The 27,154-nt window shown below is 48.8% G+C and overlaps 1 long non-coding RNA gene across 1 annotated transcript; it reads left to right on the top strand.

The window, feature by feature from the left end:
- The first annotated feature begins 14,132 nt into the window (after nucleotides 1-14,132).
- On the top strand, nucleotides 14,133-25,002 carry LOC109310299. Its single transcript, XR_002101188.1, has 4 exons — nucleotides 14,133-14,143; nucleotides 19,310-19,316; nucleotides 19,848-19,850; nucleotides 24,900-25,002. It is a non-coding gene; the product is annotated as an uncharacterized LOC109310299 (long non-coding RNA).
- Nucleotides 25,003-27,154: the final 2,152 nt, after the last annotated feature.

Raw genomic sequence — 27,154 nt, 5'->3', positions numbered from 1 at the left:
GGAAAGAAAAACATTGTCTTGAAGGCATTTCCAGCAACAGGAGCCAAGTGTGCATGTCAAGAGAAATACTCCTTCCCCACTGCAATAAGCCTGGGCTCGTGACATATCTGTGAAGCTACTCCACTTTGCACAAAACACTTCAATATTCGTTAGAGGACAGGCTGGGACCTGCATTTCCCAGCCAAGCATCCGCATCACAAGGCTTTAGAGCTGGGGTGCCAGGACCTGCGTGCTGAGAGTCGTGCAAAACGATTAGTTCAGGGACCCGGAACTAGGATCAGAAAAGGGTCATGGCCTGAAGTAAGGGTCAGAAATAAGCCAAGCGCTCTCCAAACCCACTGGGAGACCAGTTTGCCCAGCAATCGTGCCTTCAAGCCCTGCTTAGGGCTGCTTCCTGAACTGGAAGCAGCACAGCCCTGCTGGTGCAGTGCTGACAGCAAGCTAAGTAGCCGGCTCGCCTCCTAATTTGCCCACCTATTTTGTGAGGGCTTTGGGTGAGGAGGTGGCGGCTGCGGAGCAGGGCAGCGCAGCGTGCTGGAGGGCTCTGCTGCTGCATGGGATGAGTTTGCCAGGCAGACATGGCCTCGGTGTCACCTCCTCCCTGACCTAGCACTCCCTGAAGTACTCTAGAAAAAGGGGAACTCCTTCACCAGGAGAGGCAACAAGATGCTTCCTGCCCCTGAGTGCCAGCAACCTCATGGATGGGGACGCTCATCTCACTGGGGGCAAGATCTGATGGCAAAAACTTGGTCCAAACTGAGGACAAGATTTGCACCTTAATGCCTGGCATCCCAAATGACGGCTCCAGTGCCTGGGCTCTTGGATATGGGGAGAAGGAACAGCTATTTCCTTCCCCTGCTTATTTTGTCTGTGCAAGAAAGGGCCGGCCAAGTCTAACCTCAGGTGTGAATTCAAAGGAGCTGTTTTTTCCCCTCCCACCTCACACATGAGCATCCATGACGCCTATTCTAAGGTGCCTAAGCCCCCTAGGACTCCATGCAGCCGCCCAGCATGGATGATCTGCTGGAAAGCAAAGCACCTAAGAGCTAAGTGATGCAACCAAGTCCCTTGTTTGGGTTTAGTACCTACTATTGGCTTTCAGTTGGCAGTGGGTGCCTTGCTGCTATTTGAAATAATATTCCCCTTTGAGGCTCATTCCTTCTCTTCTGCTCGCAGGTCCGTCTCTTTCCTGCACCTTTCTCCTGCCTTTGCTAGCTAGCCTGTTAACCCTTCAAGGCCTGTGACCCTACAGCACTTAGATCTGCTGGGTCTTGAGATCAGCTGGGGCTCTTGGCAGAAGCATTGCAGCTGCATCTGAACCCAGTAGCCCATTGTATTTGAGGCAGGTCAGTCTCTGGAGCCAGCGGCATGCACGTGAGTGATGGTGTCCAGGCAGCTGTGATTTCTGGACCCAAAAGACCACGTTCCACATACAGTAGGATCGACTGCACGAGGCCTTCAGCATGAGCAGCCCAAACCCAGGCTCCAGGGGCTGTAGCAAGCCACCTTCATGGATGCTTCTGTAGTATTAATATTTATTGTTCTTCTCCCTTCATCCCAGGGTAAGACATTTAGCTCTCCCACCCGCTTCCATTATAATTCTGAACATAACCACTAAATCACCATGGTCGTTTCTCTCCACGGAGAACCTATCCTGTTCTTTTCCTCCTCCTTGCCCCATGCTCTGTTATTGCCAAGGCCATAATACACTTCCCATGGCAAAGCGACTGGTAAGACCTGCACAAAATGCCCCCAGGAGGGGTTTAGCCACTGCTTCAAACAGTATCACTCCTATTTCGACAGCACAGGAACTAGCAGCAGGCTTGTCTGCGTTCACTCCAGCTCAGCACCAACCCAGCTGTGACTGTGGGGTTTCTGCACGGACCGGGGGGATAATCCTCTTCCCTCATCAGTATGCTGGGTGCTTTTCCTAGGTAGCTCCCATTCCCTCATGTGGTGTGCAGCTCCCAGGCTAATTTGTCTGCTTTGAAGTATATTTGCTAACGGAGGGGCCTGATCACCAAAGCAGCACAAATCCTTTCCAAGCCCACTGCACTGTTTCTCATTATTTGCTCTGTCTTCTCTGTCAATATTGACCATAAAGAGGGATTTTGACTGGTGGTGCCCTGTCTTTCTCCTTCCTCATCCCGGGTTCGGGGTGGGTGGGTGTGTGCGTCCTGCAAACCTGAGAACAGAGATAGCAAAAAATAGCAGCAGGGTCAGAAGGAAACCAGAGAAGAAGGTTTGTAGCTCAAGTAAGGTGAGACTTGCCCTGGCATACAGGAGGCCTAATTTCTGCCTGCAACTTAGGCTTTACATTTCACCTTTAATAGTCATTATGTAAGTGGAGAGAGAGCAGCAGGCCAACTTCTGTCCAGGGGGGCATGGTAAAACCACCAGGACAAGGAACCCATGGCTAGAAATGTACCCATTTCACAGAGACACGCTGACTCTAGTCTGCTTGCTTCCTGTCTTAGTTGTCCAGTGGTCTGACTAAGTCAGAGCACTGCTGTAGGAAGTAAAAGGTGAAAGGTCAAGCCCCCCAGGCCTAAAACCTAGACAAATGCCCTAACCCCTTGCTCTTGGTCAACTGGGTGCTCTTTCATTCTTCTGAACTCAGCTTCCTGCCGAAATGTCACAGATGCAGCCGAATTAGCCACAAAAGTGCTACTGCCTCATCTAAAGGTGGAGCTAGATTTGGGCCTGGTTTGGATTGGGAACAAGCCAGTGCATTTTAGGGGCAGCAAGTCTTTCCCCTGTCCATTATCGACCCAGTACCTAGCTCTTCTGCCCTCCTGGAAACTGCTCCCTGTTATGAGGAGATCTCCAGTCATGACCTAAAGGACCTCCAGCTTTGCTACGTGCTCTCCACATGGTCCTTCCATGCTGTGACTGCAGTGGGGGTGCCATGGGCAATGTGCTGCTTAGGACAGGCAGATTGTGCCTGGCCCTGAAATCAGGGGTGCAAGGGGCGAGTTCTACTCGCATGTAGACACAGGCACCTGGCTCTGGAGCTCAGGGAACTGCTTTGGGCCAGAGGCACTGGGGAAGACATCCAGCTCAAGTGGACAGAGGGCTGCAGGAAGGAAGTATGGCCAAGATCCCATCTCCCCTTCCTGCTGGCCCTCAGAGACTGCGAAGTATCCTGAGCTAGACAGAGCAGGGGCATGGCCATTGCTCTTGGCATGGGTAGCACTGCATGTCCTTCATCTTTGCACAGATGCCTGATTAGAGGCCTTGTCACTCCAATGGAGCTTCTCTTCACTTGCCTTCTCTCCAGCTCCCCAGGCCTTCCTCAACTGACCAAACTCAGCACCTGGTGGAAGAAAAGGACTGTAATGAAGGCCTGCACGTTCCCTGGGATTCCTGCAGTGAGTGGAGCAGCAGGAAGTCTGCAGTGTGCGTTGACTTCAGTCCTTCCTTCTTTTGTATGGTGCTGCACTTCCCTTCTGTGACCACTGATAAAGCAGCTGGACACCCGCTTGCCCTGTAAGAATGGCAAAAGCAGGTATCAAATTGAGGTGTGAATCGCTAAAGTGCCTTAACACACATGTAGACGTGCTAAGGCACATTAACACTGTGTATGTCGACTAACTTGGGACTAACTTTAGTCCCGAGTCGATCCACACACCGCATTAATGTGCCTTAGTGCGTGCACATGGAGATGTGCACCTAAATGGTCTTAATGTGCATTAGGCAAATGCACATTAAATGTAGGCGTGCGTAAAAGCCCTGTCTTATCTTTTATTAGACCAACTAAATAGTTGGGAAAATTATTCTTTGCAAGCTTTCGGGCACAAACACCCGTCTTCAGGTACTGGTAGAGTCTGCTGGTGTTTTGTGTGCTTTCCTGGGCGGAACAGAAGCCAAAATGCAGGTCTGTGAAAATGCAAATGCATGGCAATGAAGATCAGAGGCGATGGAAGATAATAGGTGCCTGCCAGGTGGGGGGGCAGAGGTGGGGGAAAGGGGAATGGTGACCTGGTGATAGAGTGTAGCTGGTAAAATGTAGAGAGGTTACCCGGGGCTGCTGGATGGAAAGCAGGTTATAATGTGCCATAAGCCCAATGACATTTACCCAAAGAACGTTGTCTGCCTATGTCCTTAAACCAACCTGGCTACAACCAACACCCCCCTAAATCCAATGACTTTTCATAGATGTGACGGCCTGGTATGTCTGAGAAAGAAAGAAGGGCAGGGGGAAGAAATGATCTGATTTGCATGTATGCATATCATGTGCCTGTACAAATGCAAGGTTTTGTACATGAAAACCTGCAGTCCCAGAAATGTAGGAAGCTGCCTTCTTTGGACCTAAAAGTGTGAACTCTGAAAATGCTCTTGCAGCTTCCAAATGAAAAAAAAAAAGCTTCCTTTGAATGTCCTCTCCTTCAGCAAGCCATTTCTTTTAATGCTCTAAGTACAGCCTGCAACACTGCCCTAGAAAATAGCAGGCATATATTAGAAATCAAGTCATTTCCAAGGCTATAATCAGGTAGCCGTTTATTGCACAACTCTACAATTCACAAGGGGCTCCAGGGATGAGGGAAATTACATGAATGATGCCAGAATCCTCAGGAAGCCCAAATGGAAGAAATTAAAATACAGCCTTATCACTTACAGGGTTTTAAACATTTATTATTCCAATTCCTGGGGAAATCAAGTGAAAAGGCTGCGCTGCAGAAGCTGTTCTGACATCACTCACATTTAAATGGGGACAGCTTAGTGATTCAGCTGCTGGAGCTACATTGCTGTCTCGGAGAGATGGCTGGCCCCTCTGGCCTGCAGCCATTGGGAATGCTGCAGAGTTTCTCGAGCGCCCCATCAAGGACCCCATCCAGCTTCCAAGCTGGGTGTGCCCTCCATCCACGTGATAAGAGCGATGGAGGTGGTGTGAATTCACAGGGTGCAAATTCACTGAACAATCCCGGCTGCAGGACCAGGCTGGGGAAGTCCTGGCAGGACCATGGAGCGTGTGGTTATGGCACAGAGCACTGAGCAGATGCAAGGCAGATGAGCTAGAAAAGTGCTATCAATGGCACTTTCTGGTTCGGGGGGAACGGGAGATCCCTCCTTGCTCAGGCCCTTTGGCAATGAAGAGCATGCACAGACATATCTCCCTGGATTTGCAAGGCTTTTAACAGCGACTCCAGTTTCTGCTGGTAGCGGTGGAGACGCCTCCACAGCCGGGAAACGATTTTGGGTGAGAAGTCGCAGAAAATGAGCAAAGTATTGCCGCATCTGAGCTTGCCAAATAGAAATGCACCAGACGTAACAACACGGGGTTTCCCCAATGCACTTAAACAGCTGTGACGCTTGTAACCGATTGGCACTTCACTACCCGTATAACGTACATACAGTCTCTACGACGGTTGCACACCAATAACGTTACCTAGATGTCCAAAGAGGTGACGACGATGTGACTTAGCCACAGCCGCTTGCATTGCCTTTGCTTTAACCTCCTACCCAGTTGCTCTTGCGGTGATGACTAGCTATACTCACACACATGCTGTAGCCATACCTGCCCCCCCAGGCTCTTTCCCCAATCTGAATAGAAAGGAGGAAATATTTCCAAATCACTCTTTCTAGCCATCGCTGGGATCCCTTCTGTACCTGGCAATGGCACGTAGTAGCTGTAAATGCTTCCACACCGTGTTTGTATTCCAGTCCTGATTTCAATTACCTGAGTAACCTTTTCAGTTGTCTCAGAGGGAGAGAAAGAAAACAGCAGGTCCCCTATTAAAGCTCACTCTGGTAAGTAAAGTGTCACCCCAATATTTGCAGGAGAGCTCTGTCAGTTCAGGCAAACTTGGCGATAATAGCTCACGTATTTACTTACGAGTTACTGATGGTTGAGTATTCTGGTCACTGCTCCATCGATTCCCCCTCTCTCTCTTTGGTTCGAGGATGATGCTCCTCTCGTTATTCCCAGCGTAAAGGAAGTCGAATCCCTTGGACGGCCTTCATCCTCGCATGCGGTAGTTTTCCCATTGGGGATTCGATTGGAGCCTGTCTCGTGGACCTAAAAGGAAATATTTGTCTTTATTAGAAAGACAACGATCATACCCAACTCTCACCTTCAGACCTCGCCGCATTTTCAAGGGCAGCTGGGTAATACCTATCCTCATGTTTCTCACGAGGAAACTGAGGCAAGCAAACAAGTCAGAGATGCCAGCTCTGAGGCCAAGAGACCATGCGGCACCCCAACGAGAGCTTTCATGCTCCTCCTTTGTCCTACATATTTTCCCACTTTTCCCAAAGTCATGTCACCCCCTGACACGCTCACCCTTATCGCTGTCATTAATCTTCGTTCTGCCTCTACGGCAGCCGCTCCCGTCTCTGCGCGACTTCTAACGCATGCCCTTGCCGCTCAGCCGTGCAGCTCGTAAAAATGGTTTCTTTGATTTTTTTCTGGATGCAGCAAATGGATCTGTTTCTTAGCAACCCCCTTTCCTCCTTTTCCTTTTGTTATTTCCAACTCATTATCTTTGCCCATGTTCCACTCCAAATTAACGTAATTAAAGACGGATTTCATATCTCTCAAAACCAGAAGGGGCACTTGTAAAACATTCTTCCAGTCAATGGCAAATGAGGGTCTTGGCCTCTGCTAACTAGGCTTGCTGAAAGCCCATTCAACTTTCTCTGCCTCTGCTCCATGTTTAGGCATCTCCCAGTCACTCGTGGCTCCCTCTCTTCATCTGAGCTGCTGGGAGGCCGTGCACCCCGTGACAGGAACGCCACCCGTTTCACGGCGTGCCAAAGTTCAGGTCAGAACCACTGTGCTCTGCTATATTCATAGAAACATAGCATCATAGAAAATGAGGGTGGGAAGGGAGCTCCGGAGGTCACACCTAGTGCAACCCCCTGCTCCAAGCAGGACCAGCCCCAACTACATCATCCCAGCCAAGGCTTTGTCTAGCCAGGTCTTAAAAACCTCCAAGGTTGGAGATCCCTGCTTGGTTGGAGATCCCTATGATCCCTGCTGACTTCCTGCCCCTTGATGATCTTCTGAAGTCCCTTCCAGCCCTAACATCTATGAGTCTATGAATCCCACCACCTCTCTGGGTAACCTGTTCCAGTGCTTTACTACCCTCTTAGCAAGTGTTTTTCCTAATATCCAACCTCAACCTCCCTTGCTGCAGCTTGAGCCCATTGCTCCTTGTCCTGTCGTCTGCCCCCACTGAGACCAGTCCAGCTCTGTCCTCTTTGTAGCCCCCCTGCAAGGAGGTGAAGGCTGCTATTCAATCCCCCTCGGTCTTCTCTTCTGCAGACTCAATCAGCCCATTTCCCTCAGCCTCTCCTCACAAGTCAGGTCCCCCAGACCCCAAACCATTTTCATTGCCCTCCACTGGACTCCAATTTGTCTACATCTCTTTCTAAAAATCACCCTTCAAGCTCACCAACTTCAAAAAGAAAAGAGCAACACAGTTCTCCTTTTTTTTTTTGCATGATGAAATAGATGCAAAGTCCAGTATTTATAGATCTAGGTTAACTTGCCCCAGTATAAACTGGTGCTGAACCTGGATCAGCACAAGTCTGGAAAGTCCAAGGCAGCCCAGTACCCCACACTATGTGTGGGCAACTAATACCTTCACTTTTATTGCTCAATGCCACGTGGGCAGTCCAAGCAATCAGCAGACTAGACTGTCCATCCCTTGAAGATAATGTCCTATGTTGGTCTCCCAGCTCCTTCATCTTCCCTCCTCTGTTGCAGGCTTAGAGGTTGAATTGGGGTGCGCATACACTGCAATCCAGAGCTAGCCTGGCGCCCACAGCACCATGAGCTTCCAGAGGGGCTCTATGTAGCACCCAGCAGCTGATAAAACCCAACTAGCAGCCCCCAAGCTGAAAGCTAGCTCAGGTGTGTCTACACCTGTGACTGCAAAGTAGACACATGCTTCGTTTCCCCGCACGTTCGGCCAAACAGCATCTTTCCTTTCCCTATTGTCATTCTGATCCTTCTTTTTCCTTCCTCCACTCCTCCCCCAGCAAGTCTTGCTCCTCTATAGATTTCCTTCTTCCCCTGTTACGCCCGGAGATGTGGGGCTGTTGGCCAAAACCCCTTATGTGGCTGGTCCCTCTCTCCTCCAGGCCTCTTTATGCACTTGCAATATGGCTGCAGTAGCTCTTCCATCCCTCTTCAGGTTCATGGGGAATAAACAAGGCTGCAGCAGCTACCTGCTCTGATCCAGACCTCTGGGCCTCCGTGAGCGCACGGACACCTGATCCCCATGGCATTTACACACCGATGCAAGCCGTTCACCACTGGAGGTCACTCTTGTGCCACGAAAAGCCACAACGGGGTCTACCTGCCCTGCGGTTTAGGCAGCTGGTCCTTTTACCAACCCAAAGCCCCTCTTAGGGATGAGGTACAGCAGCAGAGAAGGTCCCATACTGGATCATTGCTTCATATGTTGGAGATCACCTTTTACTCCAATATTTCCTATTTTACCCCCATTTTGGCAATCTGTTGCTGGAGGGTGAGCCCCGCTTGGGGGTGGGAGGGTTATGTACGTTGCTTATCTGGGAAATACAGTGAGGTTCTCCATCTCCCTATGAGGTGTGAGATACCCACGAGGCAGCACCATTGTGCTGGACAATTGGGCTTGGGTTTACAAGAACGTGACTTCATTAAAACTGATGCACGTACACTGCAGCAGATGCATTCCCTCGTGAAACAACCAACCCCCCCCCCCAACCTTTTTGGCAAACACAGGTGTGCTAAGTTGCACCCCATAGCTGACCTGCCCAAGAGAGAGACAGAAGGCATGCTCGGTCTCCTCCAGAGTCATCCCAGCTCACAGTTAGGCTGTAAATCCAGGCCGGGGCCTACACGTCTCCTTCCAGACTCCCAAGCCCCTCAAAGAAAAAAACTTCTCCACAAAAGTGCTGTGCAAATGGATACATCTCTGCAAAGCCTTCCAACTGAGCAGCTTATTTCCTCAAAAACTGTTCCAACCAGATCTCTCAGTCATATGCTAGGATTAGGTGCGTGCGTAAGTACCTTGGTTAGCTGAGACCTGCAGGCAGGGAGAGACCCGATTCACCATACCAGGACCAGGCTGGCACCCAAGCAAAAGCAGGCACTTCCATCTAAAGCCCAGAGCCTCTGACCAGTGTTATTTTACACTGCAATGGAGTTGAGCACAATAGAAAAGCAGATTAGTGGGTTTAGGCCAATGCCCTCCTGGACTGCCTGCTGACATTTTATTAACCAGTATGAGGTCTGATATACCTCCAGGATGTTCAAGTTGACCTCCTGAATTTAATTCTCCCAAGGCCTCTTGTCTGGCATGATTCTCCAAGCTCTGATTTGCCTTGGGAGATTAGCATGTTCTTCAAGGTCATGTCCTCCTTGACTTGGAGACCTAGGTTAGAAAGTGCCTATGTCTTGTATCTGCAGAGACCCCGCAGTAAATACAGACCAAGGCTCTGATGTTTGGTTCCCCCTTGGGTCCCGATCCATGCGTCACAGTCTGAGACCCAACCTTTCTGTTTCTGCCTGCTGTTGGCTTTGTTTGCGGCTCTAGGACAGAGATAACTCTGAGGCCTCGTGCCTCACTCCAGTCATAGCCCCTACACCCCATCCTGAAGTGGAGCCAAGTTTGTGCCAAGTCCATAGACCCCCCAACTGCAGCCCCAGGCCAAAGCGCCATCTGAGCTATGCAGAGCATCCCAACTTAGTCTTTAGTAAGTGCAATCTCTGAGGAGCATCATCGCTTGGCTGTGAAAATGCCAGCACTTGTCTTCTCCATTAGTTCAGCTGCACCATGTTGAAGGTATCGATTCTCCCTTCACTGCGTGCAATATGTTTTCCGCTGGTGCTAATGATGTTGCAATTACAGATTCCAAACAGGAGGACAATCACAAGGGATGATGCATCCTTTTGGTCTCAGGTGCCTCATCCCCACAAATCATCCCCGCTCCATGGTCCTGCATGCCACAAGAGCCTCACAAGTAAAAGCCAATCTCCCACTTTTCCTCCTCTAAAGCAGCAAAGCACTTTCTAAGCCCCTGTTCACATCTCCATCCTACCCAATACTTCCCTGTCCACTTAACCCTTCAGCACTTGCTATAACATCCACTGGCAATGTGTGCATCCCCTCTCATAACTGAGACACGGCAGAAGCCCTGGAGCTCAGTTTAGGGTTATTCAGTCCCCCATCCCTTTATGCTGAGCTCTGGGGAGGGGAAAGCTGTTGCACATGGAAGCTCGTAGGGAAGGCAGGGAGGGCTGCTGCTTTCCTCCTGTTCGCAGGCACTTTAAGGGTACGTTCGCTATCACAGAAAATCAGAAGTGTTTTTATTTTTAATCCCCCTGGGTGTCACAGTGAGACTCTTGCCAGTCGCTTGGCACTGGAGCAGTAGCAAGGGGAAGTTGCATGTCTAGGCCTTCTCCGGATGGCGAGGGGCTCTGCCGTGAATGGGAAAGCCCCAGTTCCTTACTGGTTATTTTCCACTTTGCTTTTCAGACCTTCAGTGAGTGGAGTGAACTGGCTCCTTTTATACACTGCAAAATCAGAGGCTGCCGGTAGATGGAGGCAGGATCCCTGGCTACGGTGGGACAATGCTTGACTTGGTGTAAGTCAACTGAAGTCAGCAAATTGGAGCCAGGGATGAATTTGGCTCTAGATGTTTGGAGAGGCACTTGGAGGAGAGAGAGAGTTAAAGAAGAGCCTAGAAAAAAAGCACTGTGGATCTGGGATAGCTGCTACCAGTCTGTTCATCTCACCCTCTTGAACCCAAACAGCGCCGCCCGGCAGAGATAATGTGCTCTATTAAGCAGCTGGCTACATTGCAATGTCTAGACTAGCTAAGGTCTGGGCAGGACTGAATGGTGTCTAATGAGTAATAATATCAGCTCATTGTCTCCCAGCCTTGCCAGCTCTCACGAGTGTGCATGTGTTTCTGAAAGGCTCAGCTCCTGGCAGCGTGCGACAGTGTGAGAATCTCAGCCTTCCAGGTTGAGAGAAAAATCATGACTCGCATGCCATCTAGAGCCTCCAGCACCAGCATACGAATAAAAAAAAGACCCCATACCTATCCTAGTATTTGCATTGTCATTATTTCCGTGATGGAAATCTCATGGTTTTAAAGACAAGCTCACAATTTTAGGAGGTCCTTGCTTGAGGGTTTGCACGGCTGGTCTCTCCTATCTTGGGGCGCGTCTACACATGCATTAATGCACTTTAGTTAGTGTGTATTAAATCTTGTACCTCCATTGTGAGGAACTAGGAAAGTGCACTTCTTGATGTGCATTAACTAAAGAGCATGGTTTTTAAGTGCATTAGCTTATTTTAATGCGCATTAACTAAAAATAATGTTTTTTTTAAGGGACCGTTTAATGCACATTAAAATAGGTTAGTGTGCATCAAAGTGCACATGTAGGTGGGATCCTCGAGTGGAGAAGGAAGAGTAAATCTAGCTGCATTTCAGCTACAGCTCTACCTGTTTGCCTTTGCTTCTGGCAGCTGAGTTTTCTTACTGCCGGTGGTGAACTGCTGCTGGAGTGGAAAGGGACTAAAACAAATCCCTGGGAGACACTGAAGAACACGGGCTTGACTGGTCTGGAATTACAAAATGGATTTCTCTTCCCCCCAGCTGAGGCAGGATTCCTCACAGAGACTTCAGTAAAACTAGACAGCCTTTCAATCCATTCATCAAGCTGCCCGCAGTTCCCATTTCAAGGCTGGCAAAGCAATAAGCAGAGAGCAAAAAAAAAAAAAAAAAAGGAAAAAGCCCAAAGTGAAGGTGTATCCAGAGCAGTTTAAAAAAAAAAAAAAAAAAAGGAAAAAGCCCAAAGTGAAGGTGTATCCAGAGCAGTTTAATAAATAAAGGGATGGGGGCGGTGAGGTGGGGAGAGTCGTCAGTGCAATCTTTTGGCTCTCGCTGGCGCTTGCAGTGTATGGCATGAATTTAAATAAAAGCCTCAGATGGACAGGTAAAAATGACTCCAGCAGTCTCAAATAAATAATCCATCCTGCATGCTCTGTCATCCCTTTGCAAATACCCCAGAATTCCCAGGTCCCCCAAGATACCCTCCAAAGGGCCTTGCAGCGCGTGCCGGCACTTCCAAACTATCGGCAAAACCAGGAGGGCTTCCAAACGCTCACAGCTACACAGACGACACCTGGAAACATGCTGAAAAATTCATGCCTGGCTGACTTATGGAGAGCAGGTTATGCAAACATGAAAGAGCAGCCGTTGGTGGCCCATAGAGAAGTCGGGCTGCAAGGGACCTCCAGAGGTCATCTACAGGCAGGACCTGGCACACTTCAGCCCCACTGAACATCTGGATGGCACCTGGACTGGACTGGTTCATGGTTCAAGAGGAGGCAACGCAACATCGATTCATCCCCGACCCAAACCCTTCCTTCCTCCTTCCATAGGGAGCCCACCAAGACGAAGAAAGTGATGGAATATGGGCTCCCAAGGGAGATGCTCTCTCCTACCTTGGGGGTCTTCAAGAGGAGGCTGGACAGATATTCAGCCGGGGTGATATGACCCTGGCACCCATTCCTGCCCAGGGCAGGGGGTCGGACCTGGTGATCTGTTTACGTCCCTTCTGACCCTAAGCACTATGAGCTATGGAAGGGGAGGGGATGGGGATGGAGAAAACGATGGAAGAGGAGGGTAAAGCGAGAGCACAAGCGAAAGGGATGGCAACCAAAGGAGGCTGAAAAGAAAGGGGGGGACAAAAGGGGAGGAAGAATGGAAAGGGGCAAGAAACAGGACCGAGAAAGAGGAGCAGGAGAGATGCAGGAAGCAAAAAAGGAAGGCAGAGAAAGACATTCAGATTGGTTTACACCGCCTCGTACTTCATCAAGCGCCGGTGACATCAACAATAATAGAACTTCTCAGCTCCTTGGCAAGAGGTGAAATATTTCAAGCGCCGCTCTCAGATTAACAGAGCAGCATAAGGTGTTTGATTCCTGCCTTGCTCTTCCTTTTCCTGATTTTTATTCATTCGGTTCTTCACGTTCCATATTTCATCCCCACACAAATATAAATAAAGGCATGCAACCTCCCTCCAGAGCAGACAGAAAATAAATCAGAGGCCTCAGCACTTTCTCGTGGCTGCAGCTGGGGCCCGGCTCCATTTTTTTTTTTTTTTTTTTAATTTCCCTCCTCCCCACACTTCGCAACCCGTCATCCCATAAAATGTAGGGTCATTAAGTTGGCCGTGAATAATTCATGAGGTAATTATAAAACATTTACGCCACGGCGTTATCAGCTTGCAACTAAAAGGGGGAAAAAAAACCCCCAACCCTTGCAGTCCTCCAGCGTGGCTGACAAACCCACTCCGAGGGTTGTATTTGTGATTGCTAGAGATTGAGCTGAATTAATGATGGATAGTTCTTGCTGGGCCCCTTCATCCATGCAGGCACACGTGTGCAGAGAGAGAACCATCAGTCACGCACACGGAGGAGTACATTGCTCCCCTTCTCTCTCTCACTCACACTCACACTCACACACACACACACACGGCCAATGTGATGCAGAGGATGGATGGTCAGGTATGAGGGACCCCTAAGTTCAGGGCAGATCTGAAAAATCAGATTGCTACTTCCTTCTTTCAAAATGGGAGGTGGAGAGCCCCACTACCAGGATGTGGCAGGCAACCAATTTTTTTTCACAGAATCTGTATTCAGCGGACTGAAAATCACTCGCACACTGTCGTCCACATGCACGCACGCACATACATGCATGCACGCATATAAAGAAATGTCTTTTTCTCACACACGTACAGATAGCTAAAGCATGCACACTCGTATGTATGCCTCGCACATGTACAGATACCCACAACTAATGTACAGACACACATGAAGGGGACTGCAGTGACACAAGCACACACCTGATGGGGATGGAGACTTCCAGACATGGCCATGTGCAGAGAGGATATGACAGAGCAGACAAGCAAATGTATTTCTTCATCTTCATCTAACATTTCCCCCCACTGCCTCCTGCGTAAAACCCAGAGAACCTCTGTTGAATTGAAGGGAAATTCTCCACATTGATCCTGGTGTCACTGAGTGCCAGATTTGGCCTTTGTTATTCCTCCTGCAGATGCTGCCCTTGGTGTCCAAGGGGCTCAGATCCTGCCTCGTTCTAATGCAGCATCTTTCTGCTCCAGCTGTGCACATCTGTCCTGAAGTTGGCAGAGCTGGTCTCAGAGGATTCCTTCAATGGAGGCCGCCACGGGGTGCTGAGCTGTTAGAGTAGCTTCAGAGCCCCTACCCAATCTGCACAAACAAGTTGAAGACTTTTGGGGGAAAGACTGAGGTCTCATCTTCCTTAAACACCTATGATCCCTAATTGCTAAGCTGCCCCGCAGAAAGCTGCGTAAAGAAAATCAGCCTAAGGCTGCTCTAACTTATTGCAAGGTCCAGCCTATTGCCCAGGTGGGCTGCTTCTCTTTAAATATTGCAGGTTCCCCAAATAAGGGATTTCTTCCGGAAATGGAAGAGCCAATAAACAATAGTCTCACTGGATGCCCAATTCAAGGGAAGGCCGGGGTGCTGTGTGCCAGGAAGACTGCGAACATGTAAAACTGCCCATCTCTGGCTGGAGTCGCTGCCCCAGAGCTGCACCCCTCGAGGGGGACATATCCCTTTAACACAGGTGAAGGACAAATACTTTAGTCCCCTATGGGTGCGTCTACATGAGAAACTTTAAGCACATTACCTTAATAACACCGCACAGTCGCGTGGCAGTTAAAAGCCGTGCTCACAGCCAGCTGCACAGTGTTATTAAGTTAAGGCACAGTAAGCGTCACAAAATAACTGTGCAACGGTGCTACTGTGCAGTAACTCTAGTTATTGCACATTTTCTTAGTACTTTATTAAACAAGCACTAAGCTAAACATACAGTACCTAGGGTGAGTCTATATGTTCATTAATGCACCCTAGCTCGTGTAATTTGACTGCTCTAATTGGGCAAGTGACAAGTGATTAAGAACTAGTGTCTGTCTTTTATGACCTAGAGCATTTGCCCCCCAAACCACGGGCCTTTTCTGAGAAAAAAGGCCACGGACTCCAAATCCTCATCGAAGCCTGCGCTAGGCAATGCACAGTTTCCAGCTGATGCACACACAGACAGGCAGAGCCCAGCGCACGCTGAGCAGGTGAATGCTCCCCGGGAGCTTGGCGCTAAGCTGATGTTAAACAAAGCGGCCCAGAGCCTGAGGCATTGCAGTTTGATTAACCACGCGCACCTTTGTAGAAGGATTAGCCAGACTCCATTATTGTGATGCTTGAATCTTAATTGAAATCCAAGACTCTGGGCCCTTCTCCCTGGCGGAAACCTGAGGGCTGGGAGAGGAGCAGGCGGGATCCTGATCAGCTACCGGGAGTGGAGCGGGTTGTGCATCTCTCCGTCCACGCCTGCTTTGCAGCTCAGGAGACGCCCGTGTACTGTCACGCGTCCACCCCACAAAACCGCTGAGGGCCTGGATGGGACCAATGGCCGAGGCAGCTTAGTGAATGCTGGCTTTTAACTGTCTTTTTCCAAGCCTGTTTCAAATCCGTCTGTTGTTTGGAAGCATCAACAAAACAGTTGGATAATTTCATCCCTGAGTCAATTTGCAAAAAGTGGTGGTGGTGGAGGCGGGGGATCCTGTTTAAAAGCAGCGGGTGGCCTGACGCCAGGGAGACACCGACAGATGCTCTCCACAGGAATGGCTTGCCATTCGCTGGGCGAGCATCTCAGCTGGACTGGATAGAAATCCTCACAGCAGGACACCGATAGCACACACGTGACAAGCCAGCCCACCCCCTGCTCTGGTTATCGACCCAACCCGGGCAGTGCACAAATCCCCGGCTCTTGGGTGCAGGCCCAGCGCTCGCGCTGCAATGCAGCATTGGGAGGACACCGGCCTTCTCAGTGGGACTGATGCCTTAGTTGCAGATAGTAGAGTCCTGTCCTACTGTAGCACCCCAGAGCCCCAGTCGTGGGACTGGCATGCTGCTGTGCAAGGTGCTGCACAAACACCTGGGAAGAAAACGGCAGCTAGAAAGGACTGAAGAGCGGCAGGTGATTTCGGGGTTTGGAAATTTGCCTTCAGTCCAAATGAGATCAAAGCTATTGTTTTAAAATGATGTTTCTGATAAAGTAGGAGCTCCCTGACTCTGCAGCTGCTTTGTTACATGGTAATGGCCCTGAGAAACTACAGGGGGGCTCGAGCGGTCCCAGGTCTGGGGCAGATCCACCATCAGACTGGCTTTGTGTCCTTTTCAGAAGGATGGGCCAAGAGCTTGGTTGGCACACCAGGGCTGGGAACTTCAGCCCAGATTCCCACCACTTCCATGATCCCCCCTGGCCCAAAGCAGACCCATAAGATGATCCTCCCACTGGAGATGTTTTGAACAAAGCATTTCGGGTTCGGTGTGCCGGTACTTCGTCGCCCGCCGTACAGCCAGCCCGAGCTCTGAAGAGCTGACCAGCTAGGACGAGAGACAGCAGCCTACAAGGAGCCAATGATCAGACATGGACCACAGAAATACTGCATGCAGCAGCGGTGCCTTCAAACACACCGAGCAACTGAAGCAGACGAAGCAGGGCCCCGAACAACATGAACGCGCTTGCCCATAGCACTGCGCACACGTGGCTCTGTGCCTCCAGTTCAGGAGGGGACACTTTGCTGAGGGTGCTGCTGTTGGGCAAGCGAAGTTCACGGCCCAGATCTGGGCAATGAGACAACGCTGGTCATTCTGACGAGCGGTGGCCTTAGGACACGGCAGCCTTATTGTAATGAAGGGTCTCAGGTATGGGAGAGTTGTAAAAAGGAAGAGAAAAGGGGCAAAGGAGGGACCTTTCAGATCATCGAATCCTAAAAAATGAGGGTTGAAGGGAGGTCACATCTAGTCCAACCTCCTGCTCCAAGCAGGACCAGCCCCAACTACATCATCCCAGCCAGGGCTTTGTCTACCCAGGGCTTCAAAACCTCCAAGGATGGAGAGTGCACCACTTCTCTGGGTAGCCTGTTCCAGTGCTTCACTGCCATCCCAGTGAAAAAGTTTTTTTCCTAATATCCAACCTCAGCTTCCCTTGCTGCAAGTGAAGCCCATTGCTCCTTGTCCTGTCGTCCGCCCCCACTGAGAACAGCCCAGCTCCACCCTCTTTGCAGCCCCCTTCAGGTGTCTATGGCCGTTCTCCGAGTACAAGGGGCAACTCAGGACAAAGCTTTGAAGAGGTTTGTTTGACCGCGAATCTCAGCAGAGGCCTCTTCTCTGACGACTTTCAGTTAAAGCTCCAAATGGAGATGTTAGAAAGGAGGAGGACTGGATTGAAAGGCAAAGGGAAGTTATTCTGGTGTCCCAAACCCCCTCTCTCCATACCAGTGGCTGCTGCACTGTTCAAGCTGTGAGAGCCATGCCTGGAAACATAACTGCTGATGCATTCACCTCCACACAGCCCAGTGCTGCTCTGTGAAGGGCTTTGAAACACCTTGAGTAAGACCGGTCCTCTGTGCAAGCACCACTCTCTGTTTCATTGCAAGGGCAGAGGACAACCCTCAACTACAAACGAATCCCCTTGACCCCTGTACCCACTGACCAGCTCGGATGACATCCCCTACAATCCTGCCAGTGTTTATTCCGGTCCCAGCACTTACCTCTGCTCTATCCCCTTCTCCCCGATGCAATGGAGAGGGAGAGAAAGAGACGGTTCAGATCTGACTGCAATTTAACATTCATTTGCATTTTTAAATTAGTTAAGCCATGGACCGTTGCAAAGAAATGACAGAGAATTTTTATAATAATTAGTCATGTGGGAGTGTAAAAATGACTGTATGGGAGGGTTGCCCTGAAAGGAAAACCAGGACTAGGCTTTTTAGATCACTGCCTTCACTCAGCCCAGTTAGTCGAGTCTCATGGGGTCTTCATTATAATCCTGCAATTCCTCCCCCAGTTTCTTGAACCTCCCGCACTGGCCCCAAACCTGCCCAGTCCTCCTTTCCCTCTGCTCAGTCCAGTTTGTTCTCTCTCTTATTCATTCACCTGAAGAGCCTTTAGATTTGCTTCTTGGTGCTTGAACTAGGCTCAACCCTTCTCCTGCCTTCGTTGCAAAATCTTACTCCTTCCCATTGGAGCCGAAAGCAAGTGCTGGGGAATTCTGGATAGCAGCAAAAGGATCTGGGGGGTGGGGGGAATGAGTCAAAATCCCTTTCATCTGGACCCCTTGAGGTCCAGCCCCCCTGGCTCGATGTTAAGTTACGGGCTGCATGTGTCTACAAACAGCACTGAATCTGCAGCCTTTTCTAAGATCCTACATTTACGGCCTTTAAGCGTATATCCCATCTCTCCCCTCCCTGCTGGCAGATCATTTCAAGGCATGCACTAAAGATCATTCAACTTCCTGCCAGTTCACCCATCAATAAACTGAATATATTCCCGGCAGCCGTAGCAGGATTCCTCCTCCCTCTCCCCGCAAGTAGAGACCTACCCTGATTATTTTAGAAAGGTGGACAATCTTCCAGCTGCATGCTACTGGATCCCCATCAGCTCAGCTTCTCTTTGCTGCCCTTTGTCCTCCTCTCTGGGAGACTTGGCATCTGTTTCTCAATGTGACTGCTGCTGGTTTTTATTTAAGGTTTCCCCCTGGGTTAACTGAAGCACAAGGAGTATTAGGTGATTCAAGAGACATCTGACAATCAATCATGCACCACATTATCAGTCAGGGCCTTCAATAAATACTTGCTTCCCTACCCACCCCCCTCCAATTTACCTCTGCTTTGGCCCAAACCTACTTTAATGCCTTCTTCTTCCAAAACAGCAGCGCGCACCCTGAGGACGCACCATCAGGAGTCAGCCAGTCATGCACATTTAGCCTGGTGATGTCATGCTCACAATTATGGGGTAATACCTACCAGATGGACAAAAAACCAAATGAACAGGTTGGCAATAAGACCATAAGAGTCTTTTTGTCTCTGCCCATGTGGCTCTGTCTACATTTTTGTGGCCTCACTATAATTAACTACAGCTACATCTATCCGTAGCTATCAGGACAACCAAACCCGAGACCTTAACTGGCAAACAAACAACACCGTAGCCCTTGAGCTAGCTTCTGCTAAGGACTCACCTGTCGATCCAAAAAAAATAAATGGCCAGCACCTGACCCATTGCATCAATCTGCATCTAAGGAAACAGCAGGAAACATCATATATTGGATATATTGCAAGAGGATATATGGATATTGGATATATTGCAAGAGGATTTGCAGAGGTCCTTGCTAAGGAGCAGTACGATATTCAGAGGGGCAGGTGCCAAAGAAGGGTAAGGTATTCATAGCATATCATCATTTTTGGATGCTTGAGACACAAGGTCTCTTATCTTCTGTCCCACAGGGGTTATGCATCTCTGAAACGTCCTCTCGATTTGTCTCCTGCTCCCCTTGCCAACGTGGGGAGGGCTGCGCCTTGTTAATCATTCTTCCCACATCAAACGCATTAACTCCACGACCACACAACGCAGGCCTCATTATTCCAGCCGCACAGCAAGCACCACTGGATTCCCCTGAAGGCTCCACACCTTCGCTGTTTTATTACCATGCCACTCTTGGTTTTAACACATATTAATCACAAAGTTACTTGTATTTATTTATTTAATTCATCTCACTGCAGGAGAAATTGGCCTAAGCCAAACTGCCTGCTCGGAGGAGGGAAGGGCAGGAAGACCGAGGACCGTAAACCCAAAGCAAAACGCACGCCAATAGTGAGGAGAGAATGGCCAACGGGACCGTTTTGCGTGAGCAGACAGTTACCAGCCTTATCAGGCTGATGCTCCCCAAAGGAAGCCAAAGACAGCTCAGTAGTACGTGATCGTTGCTTATACTGCGTCAAGCCGCCTCATCAGACTGTCCACCCACACATGATGGGGCTCAGGGGGGAGGAGGCCATCTCTCGCTCCCGAATGGGCTTCTTGGCTATTCATTGGGATGCTCGCGATGAGGTGGACACGCTGCCGCACCAGGGGTAAAGCAAAAGCGCTAGAACTCATTTCGTGTAAGCCACAGCTGGCAGAGGCAGCAGCTTTCAAGCCAAGCCAAGCTGACCCAGAGAGCTACTGAAAAGGCATCCCATTCCTCTACCAAAGCCTTGCCTTGGGCAGCCTCGCTGCTGTGAATCTCTCTGCGTGCAGAAGGTCAGCGGGAAGGGTGCTCTGCAGACAGAACAATGAGATAGAAATGCCTCCTTGCTTAGGAAGAACCGTATTATAGCTTCCCTTTCCGAAAGATTGAATTTTATATGAGAGGAGTTTTATTGAAACAGCTCTAACCACCCAAAGGCTGCCAATGTACTTAAGTGCAATATTTCTTCGACAAGATTCTCATTTCTTTCCCACTGCTGATGCCGCAGTGCAGTCCTGGGGCTGACGATGGCACCAGCTGAGCTGCCCTGCTCTGCAAAAGAGGTTGCACCGAATACCTTTTTGTACATCTCTTGAAGTTGTAGAGGTTTAAATCGCTGCTTGATAGGAGGAGGGGAGAGATGCTAGTCACACCGCTGCCTCTCGTGTCTTGAGCCACGTGCGACTGTCGCTGAGGGCACTTGTCTAGGTGATCACTGTAACGAAGCACAAGACAAGACAGGCTCTGAACTGGCAGAGTACTCCCAGCTGTCCCTCATCTAATTATCTGATAATCAAATACTTTGGAGCTCAGACTTGCAAATGAATAGGGCCCATCCTTAGTTGCACACAATATCTAGTGAGGTAATAGGAGAAAGAGCTGTAGTGGTCAAAGCAGGAAACAGCCAGGGATTCAGCCGCTCATATTAACTGAGACCAACTTACTGGGTGAGATGGGCAAAGCACTTACTGTGGCTTGTTTCCCCCCATTTAGGATATTACATTCCTAACTCATGGGGGTTTCAAGATACATGGGTATATGTACCTTGCTTTGAGACATACTCATGTGCCAAGACCACTGCCTCGGGCTCAACAGCGCATCTTGTTTCTTTGTGAAGCCCTCTTCGCCAGTCTCTGTCCATCTGCCGGTTCTTGCTTTGGACCGTGAGCTCTTTAGGGCATGGACCTAATATTTATTCTGGGCTTGTATGTGCCTATGGCTTTTCAGCACTAAGACGATTAAAAAAAACCCTAATATCACAGACATTCTAACAAAAAGTCAAGGCTGGTAAGGAAGTTAGAACAAAGTTGTTATTACAGGATGATCCTTGAGGGTATAGAGTCATTTTAAAAAGCATCCAGCTTCTTCCTTTTCCATGCATGGAAACTTTTCCAAGGCACTGAGCACTCAGTGACTCCTATCCAGGAGACCTGGATTGAACTGTGGGTTCAATACAAGGAGGCTTGAAACGCTGCATCTTTCAGGGGAAAACAGTCGTCCTATTTCACACATGCATTCAGCTGCCTATATGTACTTAACATTGCCGGCATATTTGAGCAAAACCTGTATCGCTTTAACTTCTGAGGCAGTGAAACAATATACTGAATGACAGAGTTGGTTAGGAAATTGGTTCTTTTTTCACACTGTGATATTTTTAACCCAAAAGGAAGACATTTCATTTCTCATCGATTTTTTTTTTTTTCCTGTTTCTTTTGGCACAGGAAAATTTGCGTGTGTGCACGTGTAATCATATGATTATACGCACACATGCGCACACACACATATATCGTATAAAGCATAAACATCGATATTTGTCAGCCAAATATTTGAGTTTACTGAAAATTTTCAGCCAACTAGCTGAAATGTTTGATTTTCAGTTACTAAACCCCCCCCAGAGAACCTCTGTCGAATTGAAGGGACTTGCACCCTGCAGTATTAAGGGTTATTCAAATGCTGTGCAAGTGTAATAGGTATGACTTGGGCTGCTAAGACTGAAGGGCTCCTTTGGAAAGTCACAGCTGCATGGCACAACAAGCTTGGCAGCTGTCTAATTGCACTGGCACTTGGCTTTACACCTACATTTTACACCTGGCAGATCTGCTGGGCCAAGCTGAGGACTGTATTCTCCTCTCAGTGGCCATAACCACTGAAGAAGGGACCCTTCCCCACAGTCCCGATGCATGGAAATGCTTCCAACTGGGCAAGGGCGAAGCCAAGCAATGCTGCCTTTTAACAAGAGGGACCAGTCCTTGTCATCCTGCGACGATCCGACTCACAGACCCACATTTTCAATAGCTTGCACTGTCATAACTACCCCGGACCACGCTCCCTGCTGAAGGACAAGTGGGGAAAGCAAGACAAATCAAGGAGGGTGTGAGGCCACGGTTAATTGCATCGTGTTCTTCTGCAAGCTGTGTGTTTCGGTCCAATGACACATGGACGGGGCCCTAGGCTGGAAAGGGATATGTTACCAAATAAAGGAAAAGAAAAGCCTTTATGTCTGGGCTTGTCCATACAGGAAGAGCCTCTGTTCTTATAACCACGCCAGCACAGCTATGTCAGTAGTGGAAATGAAGCATATGCCAGCAAAAGGTGTTTTTCTGCCAGTGCAATTACACCCCCTGCCCAAAGGACATAAATGAAGCCAACACAACACTCGCAGCAGCAGAGCTCCATCTACCCCAGGGGTTTTGCTGCAACAGCTCCCTCAGCTTGAGGGTGCAAGGGTTTTTTTTCTTTCTTTCTTTAAATGCTCCAAGCCAACAGACCTATCCTGGCAACCTTTTGTAGCACAGACCTGATCTCTGGCTCAAGTTGTTCAGCGGGCTGATTAAAAACAGCCAAATGGAGTCATTGGCTATTTTGTTGGCAGTGCGGCAGCAACTCGCTGCAAACGATAAATGCTCATGAGGACTAGAAAATGGCAACGCGAGCAAAGCAGACAGCTGGAAGAAAGTAGAGCTCCCCGCTCTCAACAGGGGAAAGCCACGTCTATCAAAGCAACTTCAGACGCGTAATATCAGGGGCATCCATCGCTGCGAGGGTTTTAATTCAACCTCCTAAAGAAGAGTGTTAGGTTATCCAAAGACAAAGCAAAGCAAGAAAGGGCTCCCTAAGGGAGCCTCTGGCCTGATGGAAATCAAGGTTTCCGGAGCTAGAGAGGTGGAAAGTTTTGAAGACCAAATTCTCTTGTATTTTGGTGCTCGTCTCTTATGCGATTGCTTTGACTTCCACGGACTTCGAATGAAGCCAGTGGGGTCGGTTATTTTCCTTTCAATGAAAAACTCATTCCAAATGCCCCTATGACAGTGTTGCAGCGACTAAGTTATAATTGATGAATACCGTCTGATCCCCTGGTTATCGGGATGCTCACTGCATGAACACATAGTTTTACGTTCATTGGGAAGCCACAAGAAAAAAGCAAGCAAGGTGGGGAAAGGAATGGCTAAAAATTACTCACTTCTCTGCAAATATTTCAGAGTGGTTTAGAGATAATGCCAGGGCAGGGAAGGCCTGGGCATCAGGAAGTCAAACAAATCACGGCTGGTTTCAAAGGGATGCTCTCTCAAGGGGACAGAGTTGCTCAGAAGCTACCAGGCTGAGGCATTGACACCTGCTGAGATGTGCAAAGAAATCAGGCCCCACCTTTAGCAAATCTGAGATCAGCCCCTCCTTGGTGTCCCTGTTTCACATACAGGATGCAAAACTCTAATTTAACAGACCCCTCCACAGTCATAGGGTAGATCTGCACGCAGCTAAGGGGGACAGACAGGGCAGGCCATGGGATCTGGAAACAGTTCTGAGGAAGACGGCATTGCACTTCTTATCTGCAAGAAGAAAGGAAGAGGTGGAGTTAAAGGCTATGCAGGGAGTCCAGGCCTGAATGTACAAGAAAATCCAACTACTTTCCCATGATCCGGTGACATGCAGACAACCCCAAGTGAGCAGGGCCCTTAAACAGCAGTAATAGTTACTTAGCACTGCAGGAGAGGCCATGTTCTGCTAATGAAGCTGTTTCCTTTTGAATGTCCTCCCTTCCAAATGCCTTCTTTCACCCACTTTAGCCTCCTAGGCCTAATCAAGCTCCCAGCTCCACCCATGTCACACCACATGACGTCCACTGAGGTCAGTGGATTTACCTTGGTATAACTGGCACGTGGATACCTGCAGCCAAATCCTCAGGGGAGGAAGCTCAGCCCCCTCTGTTACATCAGGACTCAGCCCCTTCCTAACTGATGGTACACAAAGCTAACGATCTCCTAAAAGCTTTCATGCATGAACCCTCCATAGAAAGAGGAGCCAGACCAAAAATGACAATGCTATCAGTCCAGGAAGGGAAAGCAGAAGATCATTTGACAGAAAGAAACATTCTGCTTTCAAGCAGGTATCCCAGGGGATAAGGAGACACGCCATGCAGAACGCGTGATGTATGGACAGCGTTGTCCCGACGCAGAAGGATTTGGAAAGTGTGCCACAAGCTACGTGGAGCTGAGAGGCAATCATCAGCTTTTTCACCCCGGCCTGCCTGTGCAGGCATTCACCGCAGAACTAGGATGCCTGCTAGAAGAAGAAAAATACATAATTGACCCGTAATCTATAAGACCGATGAAAGAGAAGAAAATTCCCTCCATAATTGGTTTATAAATCATTCCAGGAGTGAGCAATGATACAAGGGACAAGCAATTTATTTCAAGTATTTGAGAGTTTATTCACAGGAAACACAACGGTTTAGCTATATTTAAACTCCTTTGCTGGTTTTGCCAATGTTTGGGTGACAAGTGTATGGAGTGATTTATTCCTCCTCTTTTCCTCCTTCAGCCTCTGAAGAAAGATGCAACATCAAAAAAACAGAGAACACAAAGCCACTGTTTCCAGCAAACGCAGTGGGTGTAGGTAGGGGTGGGGGTGAGTGGCTGTGTATGGGTGGGTGTGAATCCTGGCACAACACAAATACTCACACATATGCATATGCACATGCACATGCGGTCTCTACATGAGACGCTTCCTGATAACGTAACCTCGAGATGCTACGTAGCCTAATGACGCTAATGACGTAGCCTAATAATGCTGCGCAGTAGTGTGCCGGGCAAAACCTGTGCTAATACGCTACTGTGCGGCGTTATTAGGCTACTGCGCAGTAAGCGTCACTAAAAACCTGTGTGTTGGTGCTACTGTGCAGTAGCATGCATTACTGCACGTTGATTTAGTCCTTGGTTTCATAGTTAGGGGCTGGAAGGGACTTTATCCAAGTACTAAATTTAATGCGCAGTAACAACGGTGCATTAATGAATGTGTAGCCGCGCTCATGGAGTATTTACATGCTATATGCAGACTCGGGATGTGAAGGGCACGCAGCACCTCTGACATAGCACTTTACATTTCAAACCCATTATATAAATTTAGGCGCTGAGTCCAGATGTACTATGGAGACTATGAGAGACTGGCTAATTGGTGGGTTTCTGCCCTGAGCTTGCCTGCTGGGAGCTGGCCCTCACACTCTAACCCAGGGACAAGCTCAAACCATCTTCCCCATCAGAGGAGAAGGGTTTTTGGGTGTGGTTGTCACAGACAAACCCTTGGCCATAGTGAAGTGGGGGTGTGCATGCGTGTAGAGCAGTTGGTGGACTATTGGATTCAAGGGCTGTGGACAGATGTTGTCCATGGCAGGGCTGAGATTCGGGAATTTTAAAGTCTGGATTCCTCCTGTGTCCAGGGCAGAAAAGCAGGGGACTGAAGACTTGGGCTCTTCCTCCCTCCAAAGAGGCACAGCATCAGCTCAGCCACTCTTTCCTGACATCCAGCGCCCTGGCACCTCCCTCCCTGACGCTTCAGCTGCCTCGGGAAGCAGCGGGGCCATCGCCGGCTCGCGGCAGCTGTTCGCGCTGTTCTCTGCCAGGGAACAGACATCAGTGCCACCATCTGATAGCTGCGCAATCATGTCCTCCCACATGTGCTGCGCTTCGAAGGGCAACAGGACAAGCTATTTTTGTTTGTGTGACCAGCTTTCAGCAAGTGGGATTTCAGAAAGGGAACAACAAAGTTGCAGGAAATGACACGTAGGCTCTGGGCAGATAGATGCACCCACTTACTTTTATCCTAATGAGAGAGACTCCTGACATAGTCTCAAGGACTGAAATCTGTTACAAGGCAGCAGGACGGGAATGGAAAAAACCCAGCTCCCCACTGCACTCTTCGCCACTACCAAAACAGAGAAGTAGAAGCATCCGCCTCTAATTGGCAAATTTTATCACGGCTTGGAGCACGGGAGATGAAAAACCAGAAGTCAAAGCTATTTCTTTCCTCGCTGCCCAAGAATACAAGACGCTCAGGCAGAGAGAGGCAAAATGTCAGTGACACGAGCATTTCTTCTACATTATTACTCTACAGGAGAAATATGTGTGTACACATCTGTATCGGCCTTTGCCTAGGCGTTTGGCACCATCCCAAATGAAACCCCCACAGAACAGCAGCAGAGCCTCCACGATTAGAAGTTATTTAGTGTTTGTGCACTAATTCCAGATAACTTCATCGTGGACTGTTCATTTATTTTTAGCACTGTAGACATAAATGCAATTAGAGGCCCACCATCAGATTGCATTACCAAGCATTATCTTTGTTAAACCACTTAGAGGAATCTCCTTTAAATTTTAAATGGTGGCTTTTTTATTTTTATTTTTTAACATCGGGGGGGGGTGTTGTTTTAACATTTAGTGATTATGAAAGACTAAATAAACAGGCCTGGGAAATAAAGTCCTCTGTTGTTTATAGGGCAGTGCATTGTTTATAACATGCTATTTCTTAACCTCTATTGAAATTCAGGTATCTTTCTGACCGAATAGACTTAATTTCTGAGGGCTCCCCATACGAGTCAGGCATTTTTTTATGATCTGAACTATTCCACTATATAGTACATAGTGGACACATGTACACATGCATTAATAAGGCACAATTATAGCAGGACCTAACTAAATGCGCCGTAATCGGTGTTATTGCACATCAGCGACAGCGCACACTTCTTAAGTGACGCTAATGCACAGTAGACTAATTCTACTGCGCATTAGTACTTTTTTTCATGCTGTGCTAATATGCAGTAGAATTAGTCTACTGCACCATTAGCATCTTGTGTAGATGCTGTCAGCGTCTCGTTTCTTGTCAAAGGCCGCACACAAGTATTACCTAGTGGTTTGTTTGGAGGAGAGTGGATTGGGGCACATACAATTTATTGTATTCCACGTACTTGTGCCATCATGCAAGGAGTTGGTTTTACTCTCCGAGTAGGGCGGCCATCATAGAAGACATGCCCGTTTTCTGC

This window comes from Crocodylus porosus, unplaced genomic scaffold (genome assembly GCF_001723895.1).
Source record: "Crocodylus porosus isolate Cpor-Errol unplaced genomic scaffold, CroPor_comp1, whole genome shotgun sequence".
Classification (NCBI taxonomy): domain Eukaryota; kingdom Metazoa; phylum Chordata; order Crocodylia; family Crocodylidae; genus Crocodylus; species Crocodylus porosus.
Note: the sequence above shows the minus strand (reverse complement) of the source record. Positions and strands in the feature narration are given on the sequence as shown.